The sequence below is a fragment of the Pipra filicauda genome, unplaced genomic scaffold (assembly GCF_003945595.2).
Source record: "Pipra filicauda isolate LSUMZ 115617 unplaced genomic scaffold, ASM394559v2 scaffold398_size834171_pilon, whole genome shotgun sequence".
Classification (NCBI taxonomy): Eukaryota; Metazoa; Chordata; class Aves; order Passeriformes; family Pipridae; genus Pipra; species Pipra filicauda.
The window spans coordinates 153,255-178,263 of record NW_024104529.1 but is presented as its reverse complement, the minus strand read 5'-3'; the positions used below and the strand labels follow the sequence as shown (position 1 = coordinate 178,263).

The 25,009-nt window shown below is 43.5% G+C and overlaps 1 long non-coding RNA gene across 1 annotated transcript in view; it reads left to right on the top strand.

The window, feature by feature from the left end:
* The first annotated feature begins 394 nt into the window (after positions 1–394).
* LOC113996320 overlaps positions 395–25,009 on the top strand; it is a 32,322-nt gene continuing 7,707 nt past the window's right edge. Inside the window, exons 1-2 of the long non-coding RNA XR_005564968.1 lie at positions 395–3,097; positions 10,200–10,327. This is a non-coding gene — a long non-coding RNA (uncharacterized LOC113996320). The remainder of the gene's footprint in view (positions 3,098–10,199; positions 10,328–25,009) is intronic.

The window sequence follows — 25,009 nt, the reverse complement described above, 5'->3', positions numbered from 1 at the left end:
AACATGCATTACATTGCGTTGCCTGAACTCTGATTTGCTGATGCTGACACGTGCTGCCAATTACTAAAATACATGTTGTTGTTAAATATATACTGGTTTATTTTCCATACTATCCTGGCATTTTACCTGTATGAAGAAAATAGGTTAAAGAGTAGTTAAAAGTTTGGTTCATTAAAGTGTGGGAGCATATTATCAGTTGAAAAACGTTATTTGAAAGATGACTTTAAGCTTGAAGCTGTTCTATTATTGGAATGAACATGGCAAGGTCAGATGTAGACCAAGTGAAAAGGAAGTCAATGGATGTGTTGGCACACATTTGTGGTGGGTGTAAGTCACGAATGTTGAGTACACTTGATAGTCTTCTCCCATCTTTCATAGACTGATTTTTATTATTTATGAAATACTTGCAGAGAAGGGACTGTGTTCTCCTGCTGCTCTTGGTTTGTGGTTTGCCTGCAGCAAATGCAGCACTTGCTCTAGACAGCCTGGTTAATTTATAAGCGTTGGAAATAGAATCTTCTGAGGAGCAGTACAGGACAAACTGCTGTAAGTAGTGCTTTCAGAGGATTCAGTTCATGTTGCTTGATAGCCATGTTTCAGCTGGTGGCATGTGCTTGGATGTGACTGATCTTTTAAAAGCTGGTTGGTGAGGGATGTTGTCCTAAGCTTGGGGAGCCCAGTGGAGCAGTCAGTGCCTGGCTGCCTGACACTGTATGCTGACTCAAACAGAAACCCTTTTTTCTTTCCAGATGTAGGTGACATAGTCACTGTAGACATTTGCTCTCCTGCCTCAGCCACAGGGTAGGTACAAGCCCAGCCAGGTCGGTATCTCACTGCCATTGCAGACAGACTCTGTGCCAAATCTATGTGTAAAGACATCTCAGTTACTCTGGTCAACATTCCCATGTGAAAAGAATGGGTAGGATATTTCAGAGGGATAACAATCCACAAGTCAGTGATCAACGAAGCGTTAAATGAAGAATGATGTGTGCCATTCGCAGTCTTCACACCTACAAGGAATCTTTTCAGAGCCTGACTGTGTCGTATTTCATCGAGATACCTGCTGAATGTGTTCAGAATATAAATGCACAAAATCCTATTCCCCTCAGGAGATAAAGGGCTGTGTGACACCAAACAGCTGAGTGTTTCAGAGCCAATGGACCTTGATCCAGTCCCTGGGCCTGCTCCAATGGATCTTGAACTGCCCTCTCATGGGCATGGCAGAACCCCCACTGCAGAACAGGCAGCCAGGACCACTGGAGGACAAGGTCTGTGTGTGCAAATCTTGTCCCTCTGTGTGATGTAGTGGATCCCTTGGGTCATTTTTGCTTCCTGGCAATGCAGCTATTGCTGAGAGAAGCCTGGCAGCCTGCCCTGCCTGGTGTGCCCCCGCAAAAGCTTTGAAACCAGCAGGAGGGTCTAGCTGCTTTCCCACTGTCAGGGCCTTGCTCTTCCCTGCCACTTCCCCAGCTGTGCAGCTTGGGCCCAAGCAGACCCTCTGCAGAAGGGTTAAAAGTACTGCAGAAGCCAAGCCAAGGATATAAATCAAAGCTGTGTTGAAAGCATGGGGTTACAGGTGTTTGTCTGGACAGAAAGTTTTGTGCAGGATACCAGGATCATGCACAAGGAATCTCATGACCTGATTTCCAAGCTGTTGGGTCAATAGTTTCTTTTCTTTGACTGAAAACATAGGCAGCATGTGAATTGGCAGTGGCCTTTCTGTTGGACAGATGTGTGATACACATCGGCACACAGGTAGGCTGTGGCACACTTGGGTCTCATGTGGAATAGCTGGTGACTTCTAAGGGAATTACCTTCTGTTTCATTGTCATTGATATTAGTGGCTTTGGATTACTGCTTTCATGATAGTTTTATAGGTTATTGTGACAAGAAGCCACGGTCTGAGCTCCTTTTTCATTTGCCTTGACCATTATACACATTCAAAAGAAAAGGCCATTCAGGTAGGATACATCTTATCCTCCTTGAGCTGCGTGAAGGCCAGGACTCTAGTAAATGTGTATGGGTGCTCTCTGTTTCTCCCTCATCACTGAAGGTAGCCAGAGTGATTCATTAGGGATGTATGAGAGTGAATCATCCAGCAGCACTGTCTGTCTCTGCTGGTGGTGGAGAGAGCCAAGCCTAGGCATTAACTCTAGGCTAAAGGGGCATGCTTTTCTTGCTCAGAGCCAAGTGTGAGTTTAATTTCCAATTCGCAGTATTTAGGTGCAAACGAGCATAAAAAGAGTCTGGAGTGCTGCATGTCTGCAAAGGCATCTGTTGCCCACAGAGAGATCAATGTGCTGCCGATGCTTGAGCATTCTGCATATGCCCAGAGCTCCTCTTTGCCACGTCTTCAGTGAGCATCTCCTGCATGATGAGACACAGAGAGGCTCCCTTTTGCTGAATCTGCAGGGGCAGCTGTGACTTCTGGCAGGATGTACATAGACAGCTAGGTTGGACATAACATGGAATCACAGAATCATTAGGGTTGGAAGGGGCCTCTGGAGATCATCCAAGGCAGGGTCACCCAGCACAGGTGACACAGGAACACATCCAGGTGGCTTTGGAATATCTCCAGAGGGAGACTGCACCTCCTCCCTGGGCAGCCTGTTCCAGTGCTCTGCCACTGTATCTTAAGGGCTAGTAGAAGCTGCTAGTAGAGTTCATCTATCAGAAACCTCACTCCTGGTTTCCTCATGCCAGCAGCATATCCAGGTCAGTTAGAGGCTGGAGAAGATAAAAGTGTACTGGACTGAAGGTTTGTACCCCTTCCTGTGGGACACATCAGCACCTCTTAGGTTAGTGTTGCTTCACTCATACCAGGCAAAGCAAGGGCTACCTCAGAGTTAGAGACCTTTTATGATGTTAAGCATGGTGCCAACAGGCATTTGTTTTAAATGAGCGCTGGAACATAATTAAAATGGTATCTTTACAGTTTCTGGAAGATCTCTCTCTGGGAGAAGGAGGGCTGCTGTGAGTCTTATTTCACTGTGATCAAGTTATTCCTCCCGGACAGTGTGAAAGACAAATCGGGGAGTTTTGGATACCATCTCTTGAAGAGAATGAATCTGGATTCAGTGCAGCTGGCTGTAGAAAGGTGAGGCCTAGCAACAACTGCAGGGCACAGTTGCTATTCCTGTTGTCCCTCTTCATCTTCTTTTTATACATAGATTATCTGATTTTTCTAGCTCAGGCATGCTTTACTTATGGTGTTGGCATTCAAATCCAAGACTACTTATGGAGATAATCTGAATTACTTCATAATTATGAGAAATCCTGGGGAGGCTTCTCAGTGTTTACAGAGGAGCATCTTGCTGTACCACAGTCTAGATATGTCAACACAGCCAAATCTCGTTTTAGTGTGTTATAGTTTAATTAGCTCCACATCTTGAGTCATAATCTGCTTCTCTGGGGCTGAAGCACACACACACGCACACACAAAAGACAAAATGCAAAATGTAAAGAAGTACTTGTGGTCTTTGCCACTTGGATTTGGTACCATTTGTTAACATGGCTTCTCCTAAAGTCAGTTTCTAGTTTGTTTGTTGAATTGGAGTTTCATCTCATGGATAACATTTCCCATCATTGTGAAGCTGTCAGCTGTAGCTCTCCTGAGAAAACCACCCTACTAGTCTGAGATCTGAGGCATAATTGTCTCCTGCTCAAAACCGTCTTGCTTCCAGAAAGCAGCAGCACTGTTTGCTGTAGCTGAAGATCTACCCCATAAAGTCTTTACAGGGCAAATTCTAATCGGGCGGTGAAGCAAAATGTCATTCCAGAGGACCAATTGTCATGCAAACCTTGACAGAATTTCCCCAGATGTGCTAGATGCATCTGGACTTCCCAAACCAGAGATCAATCTTTGGCTTCTCTAGAATATTACTTTACTATTAACTTTTTCTGTTTACTCCTCTGTCAGAAGGGCTGCTATTTCTGATTTTGCATCCTCTTTTTCACTACCCCTGTCTTTCAAAGACAAGGTGTTGGAGGGATTTGAAGAGCTGAAATATAGAATGGCCAGCCTGTGCCTTGGAGATGTGTGTAGCGATTGAGTGTTTCGAGCGTGTCTCTCACATTGGAACATCACACACAGAGGTCTCTGTGCTGGCCAGGGGGTTCGGTTGTCTGCTCTGCTCTGAGGTCAAAGTGATAGATTGCTACACCAGCATCTCTGTGGTGTGGGGACATAGGGTCTGGTCAGCCTCTCCTGCCTACCAGTTCCTCCTGGACTTCCCCCACCTCTCAGCTCACTGAGATCAGTGGTACATATCTCATTGATCTCAGCAGTGTGAAGTCTTTGGCGTGTGGTTTGTTAACCTGGCTACTCCAGGGCAGTCTGCCTCTCTGTTGTGGTGGTATTCCTGGGTCTGTTCTTCCAGTCCTCCACTTTGAACCCTCCTGATGCTCCACCATCAACTTTTTGGGAGATTTTCCTTGTGTGTGCGCTTTTCCACACGGTTACCACTTCTCATGCTTTTCTTATTATTTTCACTGGTGTGCAGAGCCATGGCACCATATATGACAACTCTTTCCTCTGTCACTGTCATTGCTAAGCAGCAGTCACATCTCACTCATCTTGCCCTTATAAACTGCAGAGACTAATGGCATCAGGTTGTGTGTCCTCTTCCTGTGTAGAATTTTATGGTCCTGTTTTTTCTTGGTCGTGTTGACCAAGCAAGGACAGAGGGAGCATGAAGCACTTAAATGAGATCAAAGTCTCTCTTGAAACCTGCACAGAGGGTACCCACCATTCTCCTAGAACAGGAACAGAAAAAAGCAGCTTGTGTCACTCTGTGTAACGATCATTAAAATAAGAATGGGAAATAGTACACTTCCCTCATGTCTTTTTGCAGTTCAGGAGTAGATGAATGACAATTTTGGTTCCTTGTCCTCAGATCGAGGAGTGGATGACTAATGTCATTGTGACTGGTGCCATCTAATTGGTTCAAAAGAATTTTCTGGTTGTTCTCATGATTAGCATCACTTCCCATCATGTGCCAACCACTGGAGTGCAAAGACCTCCTTTTGAACTGTCATATTATGAAGAAGATGTAAAAGTACTGGGTTTATGAAGCAATTCAATGTATATAAAGTATGTATGAATCAGTATTCTGATCTTCTTGTGCAGCAAGTCATGATGACTGATCTATTTCTACAGTTGCTAATTATATTATGTTAAGAAATACTTGGTGTTGAAGTGACTTTTATGCAAAAATTCAGTGAAGTTGAAATTTAAGAAGGACTCACCAGGAAGGTATAACTGAAATATTTTGCTTTGAGTCAGTTTGATCCATTTCAAAACAGTTTGTTGTGTTGCTGTGGGTTACTTAATGTTGAGTCTGAGCCATGTGTGTGAACTGCTCTGGTATTTTTGGGACAGGTAGCATTGTATCTTGATTATTTCTTACAGCAACCTCTGCATTATCTAACCAAGGGTGTGTTGCAGTCTCCCTTCTTACCTACTGTAGTGCTGGATCACGGGGAAAAAGGGACAGAGAGTCTCACTCTGGACAGATGAGACAAACTGATGTCAAACTGGGTCAAACCACAATATTTTGCTTTGGTTCAACTCATTGAAATGAAGTGTTTCAATTCAGGAATACCAAACCACTTCATTTTTTAATCAAAAGGAAATAACGTGTTTGGCACTTGCTAATGTCAGATTTATGAAGGCAGGGGTGTGAATTTCTCTTAGATGATGAAGAAACAGGGCTCCACCATAGTGCACCACACACCAGCCTAGGGAGAAAAGGGCTTTTATGCTCAGTTTGAAAGGCAGAAGTTACCAGTTCAAAGGAGCGAATATTACAGTAGCACCTTTGGAAGGTTAAGAGGGCAATGTCAATACAAACATGAGAAGAGAATCTGACATTGTAGCATAGACTCAAATTAAATACTTAATAGGCATGTTAGAAATTTGCTGGGATCAGTGACAGGACTGAAGCATTCATACAGCTCACTCTGTAAGGACAGGAGAGGTAGAGCAGCATTATCCATGCTTCTCCTGAAGCTGTGGACTGATGAAGGACAGACTTGGCTGGGTGGAGTTAGAAAGAGAGAAAGAGCAGAGCCTATTTGACAGGTGGGTTTAATTTAAGCCACCTGCCTGGGACGAGTGGAAAGATGCTTTTGATTGACTCTTGGAAGCACTTTTTAGCCAAATGTCAGTGGCAATGGACACTTCATGTGGATATCGCACGTAAAGGCAACATGGCAAAAAAAAATCAATGTATCACCATCTTGGAATATGTTGAGGCAATTCTGTTTCACAGGGTGAAAGTTACTGGGGAGCTATTTTAGCTGATCTTTAGCGAGGAGGACTTACCTGTGCACAGAATCGCAAGCTGGTTTGGGTTGGAAGGGACCTGTAAAGGCCACTTAGTCCAACCACCCCTGCAGTGAGCAGGGACATCTTCAACTAGAAAAGGCTGCTCAGGGCCCTTTCCATCCTTACCTTGACTGTGTCCAGGGATGGGGCATCCACCACCTTGGGGAGCCCGTGCCAGTGTTTCACTGCCTTCATTGTAAAAAACGGCTTCCTTACATCTACTCCAATTCTGACTTCTTTTAGTTTAAAAACATCACCCCGTCCTATCCTACGGACCCTGCTAAAAAATTTGTCTCTGGTTTTTTTTTGTTTGTTTGTTTGTTTGTTTTTTACAAGCCCCCTTTAAGTATTCTAAAGAAAGAATGGTTAATGACGTTGGAAATATGAATCCACGTAAGAAAGAGGTTTGGATTCCTGGACAGACTGTCAGTTTGTACAGACCTGGATTGTAAAATTATTTTAAAACATTAAAATTGCCAAGAGTAGTTAATGTTTAACTAATGTAATTTCTCAGTTTATAGGGCAACTAATATGCAGTAGATATCAGACAGATATTCATTTAATCTTGATCTTGGCTTTCAGCATCATCCTTCGTTATGTTCTCTGGGTTACCAGTCAAAATCTGAGTGATAAAACTGGGTAATTTGACCCAGTCAGAGTTGTCTGGTTGGACACATATGTTGATGAGGTGATAAGGTGAGGAGACACAACTCAAGTGTTCTAATTACATGGCACAGATAACTTAGGGAGAAAGTGGAACATTCTTGACTGAATTTTTGCAAGAACGAGTGTGGCAAATGTTTTTCAGAGATGGTCTAAATTATTTATTCTGCTTTACAGCAAGGGAGGAGATTAAATAATCCCTCCAGATCACCTCTAGGCGTGGATTTTTAATGTTCTATTAAGTGGGCACTTTAGGGTCTTTTAAGATCACCGATTCTCAGGTGGGGTCAGGACAGGGAAAGACAAGGTGCTATGGAAATTTTCCTCAGGGCAGGTGTTCATACAAGTACAGTTTTTGTGTTTTCCTGAAAAGAATTATTCTTTACCTGCTCTGCAGAACCTAAGACAAGAATGCCCAACTTCCTAGGTTGAATACTGCACATCAGACCAGCAGAAGCATTCCTAGAGGCTACAGCAGTTTATCTGAAAATGTTAAAATGTTTTTGCATAAGCCTGATTTTATTAAAGAGTTGTGCTCCAATGATGAGGAACAAAGGAAGGGCATGTGATAGAAATGTGCCATGTAAACAGCTCAGATTGCTCCTAGCAATTGCATGGTTCTAATTGGGTAACAGATCATGAACTGTATTTGTAAAGATTATTCAGCAGTTTCAAAACCCAAAAATATTTAAAAAACCCGTGCCTTTCTGGAGGTATCTGGCAAACAGATAAAGAAACAAAGTTCATTAATGGGTGAGTCATTGCTTCTGTGTCCTTGCCTGAGATACCCACACAAAACTCTTACTGGCTTCAGCAGGTGATGTGGTCAGCCCGAAGGAGAGCATGGCCTCTTGGCCAGGCTCTGGCCTGATTTCAGTCTTGCATTGCCTAAAATCACCAACAAATCAATCAGAGAGGAAAGATTGCCTCAACCAAGGTCCTTCAGCACTCTTCTTTCTCCCCTTCCTGTTCTCATCCTGCTCATTGCATCTTCTGCTCCTCTTATGCCCAGGGTCTTGCTGACCCTTTTTCAGGGTGGTGACCATGTGGCCGATCTCTCTGCAAAGCCCTGACTTGTGGGTGATAGCTACAGAACTTCTTGCCTTTGCTTGGCCATCACTGCTTTCTTCCAGAGTACCTTGCCCTTGCTACAGGGATGGTTGTTGCTCATGAAGCAGGGGCTGATTTGCAAATTAAAATCTTACAGTAATTCTATGTACTTTTATACAGAATTACAGAAGTACTGATTTAATTGACTCCATGGATTTGCAACCAGCAGTTCAGCAGCTGCTTCATGAGCCATCCTTGCAGGAGGGGAACGTCAGAGGGATGGGTGAGTTGGATGCTAAGAAGTGGGAATTGATCTAGTCATCCCAAGAGAAATCATCTCCATTTGTGAGTCAAAGCCTGCCGTCTCTTGCCTGAGATGAAGGGAATCTCCCAAGGGCAACTTATCTTGCACGATCTCATCACTTGAGATCAAACATCACGATATGGGGTCAATAGACAGTTCTAAAAGTGCACGCAAACCTCCGTTCAAATTCACATACAGCTCTAGCCAAAACACAACCCAAATCATGATCCAAATAACCTCCTCCTCAGCCCACCTTCATCGCTGTTCTGCTTCAGTGGCAGATGCAGCACAGAAAAGATGCCTGAATGCTTAATTCAGAAATTTACTGTTTAAGGCATTACTTGTATGAACACCAGCGTAACACATAGAATACCAATGCCCTAAATTTAGTAGTTTTGTCTGAGTCATTTTCACTATGTGGGAGGGCTGTGAAGACACTCCACAGAGTGGAGAAACTTGCTGGTGGTATCTGTCCAATGAGATTATTTTTTTTTAAAAGTCAGAACACAGCAGAACTACAGATATGTTTGTGAGTAAAATGCAGTTTTGTTGCAGACTTCATCACAGGAGTGGGGGGGGTGTTGCTCTCCACCCACTTCAAAAGCTGAAGTCGGGTTTGATTGATACGTATCTCTGACACTGAAATAGGTACAGAATTTTTCATGACAGCAACACACAGACACAGGTAAACACTCTGGCTGCGTGACTGGGAGGGATATGGTGTGGTGTAATCCCCAGATTTGTCTGTGCAGTTACAGCTTATTTTCAGATCTCCTAGCAATGGCAGCTGAGTTGATACAATCCTACATGTTACCAACCAGCAGGGAAAAGTTATTCCTGGACTTACTCACTGAGGGATGAAATGTCCCACTGAAGAGCAGGTGACTTTTGCTGCATAAGTCATTCAGTAGGGCTAGAGATACATGCACAGGCTTTGAAATAGATGTGGGTGCAAGTAATTAGGTGTGGATGTGAAGGAGGCATTTAGACTTGGTGTTCTGAGCTGGTAACACCTTTCTACCAGTCTGGATTTTATCCTTTCTCCATTACCCTTTCTGCATGAATGCAGCTGATTTCAAGTTGATATGAATTTAGCAATTTCGTTTTAGAGATTCCTTCTGGGACCCTGTGGAACAAAACTGCTCCTCTCCTCAAATAAAAACCTAACTTCAGTGCCTTATTTTAGCCAGAATCGGTCATGTTTTTATTCTGAATAAAAGTTAGTTCTAGCTCGACTCCTGCACTCTGGGTTTGGAGCGGACTCTTCCTTGGGCAGAGGTGAAGGGTGTTTTCATGCACTGTATCCTGTCTGATATCAGCCATGGCAGATATGTAAACATACTTGGGCTTGACCCTATGAACCTGATTCTCATGAGTGGTGCCACAGAGTTCAGGGCTCTGCTCACACACACCAGAGGATTGATTGTAATGTGTTTAATGCCAATGAGATGAACTCTGTTCCTAGAGAAACTCCAGTAAAATCAAAGGCTTGTTAATAGAAAAAGTAGTTAGCTGTTATCCTAAACAGAGCAAAATGCCAAACAAAATCCTGCTCTGCTATTTGTTCTCATGCCGGCATTTAGCTGCCAGGAAGGACCAGTCTTATAAACATGAAATTATATCCATGGTAACATGCAAGACTTGTTTAACTTTGAAGCATGTTAAAAGGTACATTAAAAAAATTTTCTATTTTACTGTTGAGAATAGCACTTATGACTTCTAACTCAACCTGAGAGCTGTTGACTGGTGAAGGTAAGGGCCAGAGGCACAACTCCTTCCTCAGAGCACTTGTTGTTGCTAGACATTCCCAGAAGGTATTATTGCTTAAATACAGCTTGTGTTTTCTTTACGCAGATTTCTTTAACTGGGAAGATATGACAGGTTGTGATATCGGACTGCAGTGAAGCTCCACCTGTGCTGTTCTACCCTTCATGAGTGAGCAGTGCTGGGCAGTAAAGCAGGCATGCTCCTGCCCTTTTCAGGTAAGTACTGGATTCGAGGATCCTGCTTTGTGATATGGCATCCTGCGATTATAAGCACTCTGCTCAGGAGCTTCTTAGTGACTCCTGCATCATGCTAGAAAGCAGACATTGCTCACAGAGCAGGAGAGCAGCTGGAGCAGGGTGTAGACTGAATTAGTGTCTGGGCTGGAAAATGTATTGGGAAAAGTAGCAGAAAGATCCCAACTTTGAGCAAAAGCTGAAGCTGAAAACTGCAGATGGTTTTCTTGTCTGTACGATAATGTCAAACCCAAAAAAAGGGAGTTTTCACACACTGTTGTCTGTTTAGCACAAAGTGAAAATTATGTACTGGAAAATGGAGTCCCATGTCTGGAGAAAACAGCTCTGACTGTACCTATACAATCCCATACAGGGCTCTGTGGAAGCTGGGCTTGGCTGCTTTGAGGACGTCTCTGAAGTCTTGAGCTCTGTTTATTGTGGAGTGAAGGGAGCGAAAAAGACCAATGGGATGTGCCCTCAGTAGCTTTTATCTATTGGCACCTGCATGATAATGCCACTTGAAATGAATTGTGCCAGGAACCACTTCTAAAAACTAGAAATTCCATCTGTAAGGGCAGCAGAACAGCCTGTGCTGGTTGTGAGGGCAGTGCCAGAGGTCACAACGGTTACAGGTGGATTCCACAAAGCATGTGGAAAAGAAGGACAGAAGAACAGGGTGTTCTGGTAGCTACTCTGTGTCCCTTGAAGCAAGGGGCTGATGGATGCAGTAGCCTGGGTGTGTCTGGCTCTGAAAAGAGAGCAACATCTTTGAAGAATACACATATATTTGCTGTCTTCTCTTAGCTGTTCTTCAGGGTTCTGCTTTTTTGTGTAGAAATTTAACAACACATGTGCTGGCATGAACCTGTCTTAAAAGAAAAGTGGAGATAATGTATCAGCACAGCCTGTCCCCTTTCTTGGGTAAATCCCTTTTTTTTTAGGAGAGACTCAGACCTATCTCTAGCTGGACAAGGAGGCTGAGCCACTTTTGTAAAGTGGACACAGACCACGTGTTCCAGAAGGGTGAATGATTTGACACTGTACCTCAGTTACTGGAGGTCTTGTGTTCAGCCTGGGGAGAAGGGAGTGTCTGAGATGCCTTGCCACTAAGTTGTTGGATGCTGGTGCAAGGGGAGAGAGCTGAAGCACCAGGGAGTACCAGAGTAGCATCCTGAGGGCCTGAATCCACAGTAACTTTTTACGTGCGACTTCAGTGAGAGTCGTCTGTTCCGTATCTTTTAAATACTTTATCTTCAGGTGCCTAGGATGAGAGCCTAGGAGCCTGAAGTACCTAATTTTGGAAAGAAAATGACTTTTTTGTGGGAAGTTTCCTTAAGGGACTTTAATGGTCATTGTGTAATGAACTTTGGATTCTGCCTTGGGTGGTGGTGTCCCTCATGGGATATGCACAGATCAGCCTGCAGAGCTGTCAGTACAAGGCATATTGCTGTGTCAGCCCTGTAGGTGCTCTGGTCTTTGCTCTGGATCTTAAATCTAGTCACGCAATTCTTCTCCTCTTGCAGGATGATGGTATCTCTAGCCCTGTCTGCTGGGTTCTTCCTGCTTTCGTGCTGAAGAGGTGTGTGGGAGAAGGTGGCCAGGCATATAGTGTTGTAACAACCTTCTACTGATGGAGGCGCAATGCTGGTGTGTGCTGGCAACACACCCAGCAGTGGATGCAGCTATTTCAGCAAAACTGTGCCATCTACTCCTGAATCTAGTGGGAGCAGGAGAGAAACAATATTTGCAGAAGTCTGGGTTGGAGGGCAGTGGTGTGTGTGTAACAGCTGAAACGGGGTGCAATGCTAGCCATGGGTTTTAACCTTCACATTTCAGTGCACACAGCCAGTTGTGTGCATCTAGCTGGGATGTCTCCTGCTGCTATCATTTCTGCTGGGGAAAGCCTCATTTAAAAGGTCCTTGAGCACTGGCCAGGAGAACTGTGGCACCCATGGGGACATGCTGGGACTCAAGAGACTCCATTAACTCAAGGACTTCCCCTAACCTTAGCAGACCTCAGGGCAGACGTCCAGCACTTGGATCCTGACCTCAGACCAAATGCCTCTGTCAGGTATCTCTGAGGGGAATTTAATTGAATTTTTCTCATTTCGTCATTAAATACCCATTGGTGGGTTCTTCTGTTGAAGAGACAACAGGACCCACTGAAGGGCTATTTTTCCATGAGGGTAACTTACTGGTGACAGCTTTGGTGGGTGGCTACTGAACCAAGAGTGTCAAAGCCAACATCTAAAATGACCTTTAGGCTGTTTACTCAGAGCAGTAACAGACTCGCCCCCGACTTCCTGATAAGGCCATCACTTATCAAGAAGTAAGAAGAGCAAGCGGCTAGATATGGAAATCATTGTGGGAGTGAGCCTAATTAAAAACATACAGCATCGTACAGAGGCAATATTACTACACTGGAAACCTTTGCCTCTTCTGTGGAATATGTATACAGAAAACAGGACAATTACCAGGAATTGGGAAAAAAAGAAATATCTATTCAAAGTCAATTCCAAAACAAATGGAAAGCCTTCTCTTAGACAGACAGACATGTATAATTTAATTCAAGTGTCTCCTCATGACCCATGATTCTTTTTCCTAGCTATGCAGTAAAGTATCAGAAGTCAATGATTTTCATCTCACTTAGGTGAAACTTTTTAGTAGAGCAGTCTAAAGTAAGCCAAGAGATTAAGTAGACACTAAAAAAATTAAGTAAGATCTTAATTTAAAAGCTGGATATGCAGAAAGCTAAGTATCAAATAGAAGCCAGTGAGTCTGGTTTTCACTCTGAATTAGAAAATTAGGTTCTTACTTTAAAAAAAGTTTCTCCATAATCATAAGACAAATATATACTTTAATACTTGCCTTGAGAATTGCTTGGGTTTTTAATGGATTTATCTCAATAAGCTAAGCATTTCACCATCTCAAACTAAACTTGTTTTTTTTTGCTGATGTTCACCTGGCTTTGTTCAAGAGTTTGTTTTTTCTTTTAATTAATCTTTCTGTTTATTTGAGTCAAAATAGCAGCACCCTCTAATCCCACTTTTGTATTTGCTAGAGAATGTCTAGACCGGCTAGCGTGAGGGTTTTCATCCTGGAAGGTTTTAGTAAGATCCTTCTCCACTTGCTATAGACGTCACACAAGCACTGAAACTGAAAGTTTCAGATGCGATACAACACCTAGCAATAAACTGTTTCGCCTTTTTTTTTTTTTTTTTTTTTTAAGGGAAAGAAATACCATCTTTTGGCAGGGTTTCCTCTCAAACCTCAGAGACTTGCTGATCTGTCACGTAGATCTGTACCGTGGTTGCAAAATATCAAAACAGAACTAAGGATTTTTATATCTACTCTTCCCACCCAGCACTCACAGCTCCTTCCCCCTTCCCTGTCTGTCGGGTAGTTTCTGAAGGCGTTGAGGAGACGGGAAGGGAAGGGACACAGAACTGACCATTGGACAGATAAATGGACAGCAGTGCCAACAACTGAGCCCCATTTCTTTAGGAATACAGCCTGAAAATGCCTTGCTAATTAGAATGGATGATGAATATTTTATTTCTTGAGGAAAACTACAGTTTTTTTGAGGAGAGGTGGGGGAAAGCGAGGTAGAAGCAACTGGTTTCCATGTCAGATTAAGGAATTGCAAGTCTTCCGGGCAAATGGTCCATTCTCTTCCTTAAACTCTGGACTTTTTTAATGTGAATGATGGTTTTCTGTTGTCATGTGCTGTTGTGATACATTGTGGGAATATTTGGCAATGATGCATGTTGGACATGGAGTCCAGTTGCAGCTATTGGTCCATGAAGGATAATGACATCCAAACCATAACTCCAGTTAAGTCACTGAGATATTCTATTACTTATCAATTTTTGGAATTTTCTTTGCAATTTTCTATGCAAAGCAGGCACTTGGAGTGGAAAAGGTCATTTTGATAAAAATCCAACTTTTCACTAAAATCAGTTCTCTTCTGCACCCTGTCCCAAAATCTGTTATGTTAACAGTGTTCCAGAACAGCTTTGCCATCTGTCAGAAGCAGTTTTAGGTAACAAATTATTCAACCTAACTGTGCCCTATCTTTGCCACACCAGTTGTGTGTGTCTTTGAACTTCCTTGGGATAGATAATCCCGAGGCTCCCCAAAGCTGGCAGGAATCCCAAGACACTGAGGGGGAACCCCTAGAGCCAGGAAACAGAATTGTCCTGAGGACATGGGTGTTTCTGAAGTACCAAGCCCCCTCCTGAGGAGAGATATCTTCACCTACTACTGCAGAAAGCTAGTGTGTTCCAGCACGGAGATAGTACTGTTCCAGAAAGGAGCGTACGCCTTGCTCTCCCTTTAAAATGGATCCTCCTTTGCATATTGGGTATGCTGGTAGGAGGTGGGAGGTCACACTCAGACTCTTTCTGACAAGATCCAAATTCATATTATCCACCCCCACTTACTGCCTAAAACATGTGAAAAGTGCTCAGATAAGGGATTCTCTTTCAGCCATGTGTCCTAATCACTGGGCTGAAGATTCAACCCTCTTAGCATCAAAGCCTGAATTTTTGTTGCATGATTTCAGCAGGGGAGTCCCCTATCCAAAACACCGTGGTTAAGGCATTTTTTGAGGCGGTGAGAGACAAAGGTTTGGACTGATGAATACATATCTTATGTTTCCTTTCAAGAGCATGCTAATTACAAGAGTGTGATATGAGAAGCAGACAGTGTTGCCACTACAGAATTGGTTACTCAGCCTGGGTTTTAAAAGCAAGTGGCCCCAGCCAGCTTTGAGAGGCCAGGCAGCGCTGGGTCAGTGTGCTCGCAGCTGTGCTGCCTTGAGTGTGGCCTTTCTGGGGCTGGGCTTCAGTCTGGAAGGGATTTCAGTCAAGCCTCTGAGCCTGGGGAATATCTTGGGAATATGGGAGGCAGTCAGAGGGCAGGGGCATGCCCAGCTCTGGGGAGGGCAGAGGGGAAGCCTTTTATGTCCGCAGTTTAGGGCTTAATTTTCTCCAGAAGCTGATTTGTAAATGCAGCATGTCACTATGAGAGTTGTTGAATATTTTGTCCTAAGACCACTAATGAATTTGATAGCCACCACATTCACCAGTTGGTGCAAGAGATTTACCCATCATTTCTGAATTTAAGTGAATGAGACTTAAATGTCGTTAAAGTTTGGGGGGGGTGGGTGGGGTTTTTTTAAGTCTCTTGCTGGACTGGGACTTTTAAAAGTGTTATTTTGTCTCCTGAAGTCTCCTTCAAGATAAGGTTTTCTTGTATTCTGAAATGATGTGGCAGAAGGCAAAAAATAATCTTGTGACTCATTAGGAAATAAACAGAGGCATAATTGCCATCTGTGTTGCAGTCCATTTAATCTTTTCTCTCTCCAGTCATGGAAAAAAGTTCATAAAAAAAGTTGAGGTCTGCTTTTGTGATATTTTTGAGAGAAGCTAGCTTAAAAAAAATTACAGAAAAGACAGGCAAAAAAAAAAAAATCCCCAATACTGGCTCTATACATTATCTTAGACAAAATGGATTAAATTTCTGACACCCTACTCATCAAATTCTGACCTTGATTTGACCCCATTGGCTTTTTACTGTTTGATGTTCTCAAACGATTTGGTGCCACTTTTCCTTAGTAGTGCAGTTAATTTTGAGTGTTAGATAGAGATCAATAGTCATAGCTTGAAATTGGCACCTTTGGACGAAAAATATGTTGTGTGGCAGTAACATAGATTTGATAGTACTTCAGTTAAGAAAATGGTGTACTCTTTCATTATTGTTTTCAATGACAGTATCCAGAGTGTTACTTCATTCTCCTAGCAAGCTTCTGACAGTCTCTAGTAATATCTTATCTATCAAAGAGTTTTCATTCCTCTCCTTTCATGCTTGACTTCTGGAGTGGAACTTTATTTAAAAGGTCCCTGAAATTAGAAAGAATGACCATGGCACTTCTGCTATCAAGCTACTCAGTAAGAAATAAACCACCTTACTTCTAGACTTGTACCTAGCCTCCTGCTTGCCCACATTGAAATCTCATTGACTGTGCTGGCCGTATGGGGGAAGCTTGGCTGTCAGGAGGAAATAAGTGGCCTGTTGGATAAGATCTAGTCTTCTCATAGGTAGCTGGTTTGCATACTGGCATTAAAAGAAAGGGTGGGAATGCCATTCCTGCTTTTGTCCATATGAAAGTTCCCTGTGCCTTGCTTTTAGCCCATTGCTGCAGTGAGAGGTGGGCCTCCATTTGAAGAGGGTGTTTATTCCTTGGAGTAGCTGCCTCTGGAGTATCCAGCTGCTCTGGAGTACTGGCTTGGGGCTCAGGCAGTCTCTAGGGCACAGATTTGCCGGGACTTTGCTCCTTTCTGTGGAGTCCCACTCCAGAGCACCTGGTACTGTGGAGGTGTAATGAAGCTCTTCTTCAGGCTTCCATCAGTGCAGGTGCTGAACATTTTGGGGAGTTTCAGCATGCCAATAAAATCTGGCCTCTAGTGTACCCTTCCTCCAGTGTAACTTTGGAAGTCCTGACTAGTGTAATCCAAATTTGACAAGTGGTTGGAAATGTCTTTTTGACCAAATTCAGTTGAATTATATACATGGAGATGGGGAAGAAAATGCAGATAGGCCCAGGAGAGGAGAGGCTGTGGAGAGCAGCAGTGGGGAAAGAGATGTCATGACAGTCTTGGGTACAAAGAAATGTCAGCCATGGCTTGTGCCTTCTTTGTACCAAGGAAGAATCCAGTCTTTTGACACAGATGAATAAGGAACCTGGATGCAGTGTTCTGCTGCTCCTGGAGTTATTTGATTAATTTTGACATATTTCCTAGGAAAATTGGGAGCACCTCTGTTTCAACAACTACTTGAAAAACATTCCCATGACTCTCCCCAAATCTTGATGAAGTAATTTGTTTGTCAGGTGCCTTCTGAAGAGCTTGTTGAATGCCAAGCACTAACGATTTCAGATCAGCAAAGTCCTTAGGGTTTTTTAGGCTATTTACTTGAGAACCAAGTACCCAAACACTTTTTACACCAATCACACACTTTTTACACCAATATTTTTTACAACTTGGAAGCCAAGTTGCCCAATTTAAAACCATATCAGCTCCTGTTGATTTTACTCCCTCAGTCACGATACCTAACCTTGTTGGGGAACAGCGTGCATAATGTGCAGAGCAGTGGTTTGAATGGTATGGGGGATCTTTGAATGGTGTAAATAACTGACAATCCAAGAAATTCAACAGAGCACTGAAGATCTACCCCATGCTATTAGTAGGAGAGACTTCCAAGAGGCAAGACTGTCTTACTTTGTTAAGAAACCTATGGTATGTCATTATCAGCCCTTCCTACTCAGTAATCAGAAGTGACGGAGTCTGAACGCAAATACAGACTGCAGGGAAAATAGAAGGGCAACCAGGGCCTGTTTCCAAAGGATTCCTCCTGCCTCTGGAATAGTCACCTCAGCAGAGATGGAAGCAGTAATGGCAGGTGCACAATGATGCTTTTTGTGAAGAAGTGAGGACTTCTGGCACAGGGACAGGCTGCTGAAAGTGGTTATGTTTTCCTTTCTGCTTTTTTAGAATTCAATCTCTGGAAAGTGTGTGCAGATAAAATGGGGAAGAAATAGTTCTCCATGAACCTAGGGCTGTTTAGCAGAGGAGCAAGGGCAGAGTGAGAAGGGATATTGTAGGTACCCATGACTCATGCTCTTTACCTGACAGCACCTCTGAGGCCTGTGGATATGAAAGGGAGTTAGACCTTGTACTAAGGAGCTCCACACTTTGGTTCTCTGACTCAAGTCTGGAAATGCTTTGTGTACTGCTTTCCTGACATTTATCACCTCCTGAAGGCAATTACATTTAGCATCCCTTTCAACAGGCCTGTGTTCTTCCAGCCACAAGCCCCCAGCCTGCTGTCAGGAAGACTTGGACCTGCCAAAGCAATGCTCTCCTCCTGTGTGACCTGAGTTTAATTGAAGCTGTCAGAAGAGGTTTTCCCTGGTGGTCACACTGTGAGTGTACTGAGATACCAACTTCTCAGATGTGTGGCTGGGGATCATCCATTATCTTATAGAGGGAAGCCTACAGATGCACATGTACATGAGGGCTGAAAACTTCAGTTCCTTTCCAGGGTCTGTCTTTGTGACAGACTCCAGCCATAATCAGTGAGCTCATGATAAATCACAAATGCCTCTCTGGAGACCAAGCCTCAATGGTGCTGAGTACCAGCAATTCCCATTGGCTTCAAAGGCCACTGCAGGTGCTCAGTGTCCTGGTTGTATCTGTGGGACTGGCCCCAGGCCTCACCTCCTTCAAGGGTGTCATACTGTAACACTGCAGCCATTGGTTCCTATCTGGTGGATCCAATTGCCTTTAGATACATGCTGTTCTCCTTGGCTGGGGTTTGTTACTGATGGAATGAAGTTAACACACTGCTTTAAGTCCAGTGTAAATCCAGGAACAAAGATTTAGGAAAAATAAACCTTTAAAAAAACTTTATCTTGACCACAATTTTCACCATCCCCTGAAAGATTTTAGATGGGCCATCTTCTCACATAACCTCTGTGACACATCTGGGTCCCTGGGCAGCTACGTTCCTTCCCAAGTTCACTTTTAAACCTAAAAAAAGGCTCAGCCTTGGCTCCCAACAGCCATTAAGTGTGTTTTGAAAAACGGTGCCACTGTAGCTGCTTCTGCTCCTCTTGTTTACACTGTTTCTGACTGATACGTTTTCAGTGCCAAAGTACATTACTTGTGAGTTTTTCTAGAGCAGCTCCTAAGCTGTGCCAGAGCATTTTCCCAGTTTATGTCATCAGCTGTTCAGAGAGGTGTTTAACAACTTGATTGACTGTATTTTGGGTGATGCCATTGATTACTGAAGCAACACATGCACTTACAGGTAAGACAGGCTTAAAAATGTCTTACTTGGTCTGGAGTGGAACCCTTAGTGTGCTCTGCATCCTGCAGTTCACCAGGAGGGCTGGATGGCTCCACAGAGCACAGGCAAACTCCAGAGCCCTGAAGAGGTGAATGGAAGAGAGTAATCACTGGGAGACTTTGCATATGAGATTTGATTGCCTTGCTGAATCTGGGGATTCTTCAGGGATGGGATCTGTGAGAAATCCCTGGCATGCTGCTAGTTATATAAAATTGCTATTAATAGTGAATTGTTTTTAGAAGGGAAGCTGGCATATTGTAAAAATGTCAAATGATAATGATGTGGTAGTTGGTGTATGTAATGCGCATTTGCAGACAGGATTGTTAGGTGCTTCTAGGCTTCCTAGAAATTTCAGGTACTCCCTTACTGCAACTTTTAATGAGGGAAAAATACCCAGCAATATTTAAGTAAATTAGTTGGAAAGGAATTGCAAAGTCAAAAGAAATGTCTGATTTGCTTTATTTCTAAAGACTACACATGTGCTGAAGTTGGCCTGGTTTGTTGGAGCCAAATGTAAAAATGCTGCCTCTGGATAATTCCATCCCCTGCAAGCTTTCTGTGAGCGCCCTTCCTCCGTGCTGCCCATCTCCTGCAATCCCTCTGCTCTCTGCCTGGCTGGTGAGTGACTGCTCACCCTCTCACCTTCACAGACCTTTACCTCAAAGTGCCCACCCCCTCTGTAGCAGAGGTCAGTTCTTCCAACTCTTATCCAAGTGTACAGTGTTAGTTGCCTGGTGTATGCCTATGTTGGTGTGACATGGTTGCACTCCTTGCTTGACTGTACAGAAAGGAGTGTCTGAGTATTTGTGGATCTGGAAAGAACCGTTTTTGTGGCCACACAACTGGTATGTGGAGCATGAGTAAGAAGGGTTATGCAGTTTTATGGAGTGAGGGCAAAGGCTGGGAAGCCCAATGGTGCCTGTTTTGGTCTATGGCTGAGTTTGTCTGAATTATGCTGATAACTGTTTTGAACAATGTATTGCAATAACATCCTGGAGCTGATTGTAGCAATAGGATAAAAGAGTGGATTGGGATAAGTGGAGGAAATACTGGACTTTAGCACTTTTAGGAGTAATAAAATGTCTGCTCTACAATATGTTTAGCAATACATACAGAAACAAATAATCTGTGAGATTGCTTAGTGTTTGTCCAAGCTTTCATTAGGATGTTAAAGGTAAAATCTTGGCCATCTTGAAGACAGTGGAAAACTGTCTTTGCCTCTTTTGGGTCAGGATTCCTCCCTTATGTCTGTGTCTGCCATATACTTGGCAAATCCTCAGAACCCTATCCCAGCTAATTTAGGAAAGCAGAGAGCATCTGAGCTGTACTTCCTAGATAAAATGGAGTGTCCTAGGCAGTGCTCAGGGGCAGATGTTGTACCTGGTCACCCTCATGGCCTGTCTCCATGCTGAGGGTCTTCTGAGCAAAGAGGTGGGAAGAGCCAACAGGAAACAGAGCTTGAAAACAGGGCTCAGAGATGACAAGGGACTGATGGCAAGACAGGGGCAGAGCTGGAATGAGACTGTTGGCCTGACCACCTTTGATTGTGTAGCAGTCTGTGTAGAAGGAATTTAGAGAGTATCACAAGTGAGTGAAGCTACATCGCGTTAAATGCAGCCCAGAAGAAAGCAATTTCTGCTCCAAAATCCTGACAAACAAACCAACCAGAAAAAAACTCACAATTGCCCAGAAGTCTTGCTTATAAAGTGCATTAGTGCATGGAAATTCTCCAAATGTAAATGACAAATATTTTGAACTGAAGTACGTGAAATGGTGCCATACCTCATTTCTGAGCAATTCAAAGCTGGACCAATTTGACCCCAAGCACCTCTCCTCTCATGCCTTAATTCTGAGTAGATAGATGATAGTGACTGTTCCTACTTTTGCTCTTTTGACCCCAGAACACTTTAAAAAGGTGGGATTGCTGCTTCAGGTCGATCATGGGCTAAGAATTTCTGTACTGAGTTTTAGTTTAAGAGCAGTTACAACAGCCTGACTTATAAATCTCTTGAATCTCTTGAAGATCTTAAAACAGTGCTACTGATCTCCAAATGATAGCCTCTTAGATGTTATTACTGAAACTTTCTGGAAGTAGTGCACACCAGGAGGGAACAATTAATCCTCAGAGTAACCCCATTTACTCCAGCAGTTTGGCCCTGAGGGAGTAGCAGCACTTGATGTCTGACAGCAGCCCCAAATGTCAGTATTTCTCTGCTCGTTCGTTTGCGTGCTTGCTGTGGTAGATTTCATGCCATTATAAGCTGTTTATGTACAGCCTGATCAAAGTACTTAATGACAGGGTTAATTTCTACGTATAATGAGGAAGTCAAGACAGGAGACAGGTACTGTGTAATCGAATTTTTCATTTTGGAATTTGTTTCTCTTCATGTAGGGCTTAGCTTTGATTTTTATTACCATTAATGTCTGCATTTAGTGTTCTTTCTGGTTTGTCAGATGAGTTAAACCTACTGCGGAAACAGTGGAGGCACTGAATTGTTCCAACAGCTTCTATGGAAGTATGATGATAAAGTAAAGAGAGTCTATAACTTCTCTGCAAAGTGCAGTTTGGTTTGGGGGACCAATAAAATTGAACTACTTAAACAGTCTCCTGAGACATCTAATCCTCTTTTTCTGACTCAGTAGGTATATACACAGACATGGATGCTTAGGTATCTCTGTACATAACCAGAGAGACAAAGATAGTGTTAGAATCTGGAAATCTTATAGTTTATGAAGTGTGTGTCTTCAGCAAGACTTTGCAGACATAAACAAATCCCCAGAGCCTTGCTTTGAAAGAGCTCATGGTGAAAAAAATGGTCCTCATTTCTCAAAAGATGGAAATGGAGTGTTAGATCTGCATTCGCCCTGCTTATTTTGGTTTTCATTTTTAGATGCACTGAGCACTGTGAATGTTTCTGGACATTCAGAAATCTAGGGGTACAGAAGTGATGAAGGCCTTACAAAACACGTCTCTTGCTGAGGTAGCCATCTTCAGGAATCAAGCTGGAAGTGGAGATGAAATTAAACCTGGGCATATCCATCTCACCCTGCATCTGCTGTTTTTCTCTTTTTCTAGCACTCTGTAAATTCTTGAAAAATAAGGATTTAAAAGTTCATACGAAATGTTGTGGACCATTGTTACCCAAGTTTCCTTTTAGCTGAGGTAGAAATTCTTCTTTGTGAGGCAGCTCTATTAGCACCGCCATGCAAGCTGTAGTTTGTGAATGCCGTGGTAGGCTTTGCTCATGCTAATTTGGGCTCAGTCATGCACCTTCTTTTCCTCTTTTACATGCAAATAGCGGCTGTGTCAGTCTCTGGGATGCCTGCTTGTTCCTTTAATGGAGAGATTCCAGTTCATACCTTCAACCAGTGCATTTGTGCGTGGGCAGAGGTATAGCGCAGTGGTACAGTTGCTGACAAGGAAAGAGCTGTGATGGAGGTTGGAACAAGTTAGTGAAATAGAAAAATCTTAAAAGAAGACTGAGTATTTCTGGAGTGTTTTCATTTATTCCAAAATAAAAAAGGCATGGACGTGGAGAAGAGCAGAGATCTACACAAAATGATAATCCATAATTCTCCCCCCATAAAAAGGGATCTCTTGGTTACCAGAGATCCATTTCTTTCTTCTGAACCCAAGGGTTCAGGCAGCAGCCCTGAGGCTGGAACAGGTCAGCCACCAGTGTGTGCAGCTGGGACTGTGTGGGCTGAGTGCAGGTGTTTGGATTCCGCACCTTAGTACCCTGGAGCTGAGGGGGCTGGGATGGTGAGCTGTCCTGGTGGGAGTTGTGGTGGCTGCAGGCACCATGCTCCAGAGGGTCCTTGGCCTTCCCAAGCCACTGGCTGCTCTGCTGCTCTGCTCTCCCAGCATTGTCCACAGTGGGGTACAGCATGTCTGCCCTGTTGAGAAGACAAGGAGGTTCATGATATTTGCTTGGGACCACCAGGCAAATTGAGTATAAAGCATATTGGCAAGATGTTATTTCCTCATGTGTCTTTAGCCTTCTCCTCTGCTTTATGGTTATGGATACCTGAACCCAGCCACTCCCTTACTCTTCCTCTTCTGAAAGGCCTTTCCTGCTCTTCTGTCACATTAGTCAAGGCAAAACGAAATCAGATAAAATCACTTCCATGGCATTGCTTTGGATGCCAGTTAACTTAATGAAGAAAGTCGGCATTAGTAGCATGCAGGCCATGCAATGTAAGTGTTGTACAACAAGGACCTGTTTAAAAGGATGTTTGATTTAAGGTGCAAGGATTTCCGGGAATTTGGAGTGCAAAGTTTTCTAGGAACGTCAGGTCAAAGAAGTATGATGTCCCCGTGAAGTCTTTGGCTGAGTCCATAAGAGGCTTGCCACAGGGGTTTTCAGAAGGTGACAGCTCACCTTTTGGAAAGCCCTGGCTTGTGTTTGTCTGTTCTCCCCTGCAAAGACTGCCTTGCTGTCATTGCCACAGCAGGACTCAGTGTACAGCCAGGACTCCGTGTACAGCCAGAACTCAGCATACGTCTGCTTCCTTGTGTGTCCGTGGGCATCCTTGGGGGCTGTAACATGATAACTGTAAAATAACTGTACCTCTGACCTGCTTTAGAATCTACTTGATGGCAATCTCCTCTGTGTGTGTACCAGTGACAGAGGTGAGGTAAGGGGTAGAAACGTGCACGTGCTTTAGTCATAGTGATGGCATGAAAGTGATGCCATCTTTTTGTAGGGAAGGTCCTTAAACACCTCTCTAGCCTCTCCATTGATCCATGGGGAAACAAGGCTGTGACCTGTAGGGTTACCATTGACTTTGAATTTGACAGCACTAAATTAGGTGGGTAATATGTTGTGATACAATAGGATGAAATCCAGGCCCTAGTAATGGCAGTGGATTTTGGTATTGATTTTGGAAGTATTTTAGGATTTCAGCTGCAGAAATTAGTGGCAAACCCCACTATGAAATAATCTAGTTATTTCCTATCAAACAGGCTCTTCAGCAACATGGCTATTCCAGAAAATGCTTTTCAAATGGAAATTTATCCTGTTGCAAAGGAATATCTTGAGCTAATGACCCCACAAAGTAATACATGCATATAATACAATTACTTCCTGTCTATTAAAAACTTTTGTGTAACAATGTGGGTGGATCTGGTTATGCTGTTCTGTGCCATAATGACAATTTATCCAAAGTTGTTGTCTGGCCTAAGTTTTGCAAAAATACTTGGTCTTTACAACCTTTGAGAAAGGGAGATATTCTCACCTGACATGTCTACAAGTAACTTAGATCAGGTTATTGATCGGTCCTATATATGTTGCTTTCCAGTGGGAGGATGAGATGGAGAGGCCAATCCATTACTGCAGCCATCTACCACTGGAAAGCAATAGCACTAATGATACAGGTTTTCAATAGCTGATTTATATTATCCTGCAGTCAACAAGAACTCATGATTTTGTCACTGTACTGTTTAAAGCAACACTCCCAAATGCTGGCAGGCCCCAAATCTGACCCTCTGTAACGCTGCTGCTGTGTTACGAGGGGGTGAAAACTTAACAACCCCCCACCAGTCCTCCAGAGTATGGTCTGGACAAGCTCTTTGCTTGCTGAGCAGTGGGTCCTCTGAGCCCCCAGTTGTTATGAGGCTCGTTCTGGGGAGTGATTCCTGTTCAGACTCCCTTTGGCTCCACCAGCTCCTCCGGCACCGTGCCACCCAGAGGAAGGATGGAGGAGTTACAGTCCTTACTCAGGGAAATATTGCACTTAAAGTCTCGATGACTG